This window comes from Camelus ferus, chromosome 1 (genome assembly GCF_009834535.1).
Source record: "Camelus ferus isolate YT-003-E chromosome 1, BCGSAC_Cfer_1.0, whole genome shotgun sequence".
Taxonomy (NCBI): domain Eukaryota; kingdom Metazoa; phylum Chordata; class Mammalia; order Artiodactyla; family Camelidae; genus Camelus; species Camelus ferus.
Genome location: NC_045696.1, coordinates 88261305 through 88262802, shown reverse-complemented (window position 1 = coordinate 88262802; position 1498 = coordinate 88261305). Strand labels below are relative to the sequence as shown.

The 1498-nt window shown below is 43.7% G+C and overlaps 1 protein-coding gene across 1 annotated transcript in view; it reads left to right on the top strand.

The window, feature by feature from the left end:
• NMD3 (NMD3 ribosome export adaptor) overlaps positions 1 to 1498 on the top strand; it is a 191253-nt gene that overhangs the window by 146533 nt on the left and 43222 nt on the right. The window lies entirely within an intron of this gene.

Below are 1498 nucleotides of genomic sequence, written 5' to 3'. Positions count from 1 at the left end.
ACCTTGCTTCTCTAACTCAGGATTTCCAGGCAGTTGAAACACCTCTCCAAATGATGCCTCTGAGTGGAGGGGTGAGAGGGAGCACAGTGGTCTGGGGAGACCAATCGGCTGAGACCCTCCTTCTGTCAGTGCTCTGCTCTTCCCCCGTGTGGGCCCTGCTGGCTGTTGCTCTCTTCCGTCTCTCCTCCGCTGCTTCTGCCCAGGGGATGGAGGCCTTCTTGGCCCTGGACCTCATGAAGAGGGTCTTTCTAAGCTGGGTGACTCTTCATCTGTTGCCTGCTGAAGACACATTGCTGTTGCACCCAAGCTGGGCCAGCCACAGAATGTCCCAGAGATCAGTTGTAAGAGCTGCCCAACTCTGGGAAAATCATATGCCCACTTTACTTAAACTCCACAGAGGACAGATTTGAATACTTTTATGTTTTTGAATCCATCATTTTTGGCATCAAAAAGTCATACAGTTTGAACCAGATTTTCTCATTTCAGTTGAGGAGATACAAAGCCACTCTTACATCTTAGATTTTTCTATGGTCACTATGGAGATGGCTTCTTTTGTGTTAAGTTTTACATAGACATTTTAGAGAGACAAAGAATTTGGGCGACTGGGTTCCTTAAAGATCTTTCATGGTGAGGGAAACCAAAAGCAGACATTAGGGACAAACCTTGAATGTGAGCTGCTGATGTTTTAATTGGGACATGCCACTGGTTTGTGGACGGTGACAGGGGCTGGCTATGCTTTGCAGATGATGATGTCCGTCTTCACAACTGTTCTCACTGCATATTTCCCATCGTCAGCACTGACGCAGCATTCTGTTCATAGCTTGCCCTTGATTTCAAAGAGTTATTGAGTCTATAACTGGTAGCATCGGCTCAGAATTATAAAGCACATATAAACTCCACTGAAAGTAAATATAGGGAAAAAGGAAGGGAATTTAAAAAATGTACTGATGCCCAGCAAGTCTGAGTTTTGGGTCTCACGGGTTGTTGTCTTCATCCTAAGGCATATGAGCCATTAGGCTGGCCTGGATGTGTCCATCAGGGTTCCGAAGTTTTCCCAGGAGAACATTCAAGATTCAATATCTTTACCTTCCTCTCCCTTCTCCCCCCATCTCTTTCACATACTCCAGAACAGCCCAGCAGTAAATTTATGTTTAGTCCCTGTTTAAAATGAAAATCTTGCACAAAATTTAAGTGTTTTAGTATAAACTATTTCATATCAACAAGTTACCCCAAATCTTCAAGTAAAACATATGCTCCAGAATAATGTGCCCTGCTACCTGAGACTCTGAATACTACGGGCCAGCCTCCTAATGGTGCATAAAATTCCATCTGAGAAATAGTGGAGAAGGACATTTCTTTTAAAAGCGGTGAAGGACCATTGCCTCTGATTCCCTATCATGTCTGAAATCCCATTTGAAATGATGGCCCTTAAGCTGTGTGTTCTCCTTGACAATGCAGCTAAAAAGGGGAACATAATAAATTATTCACATCTTATTAT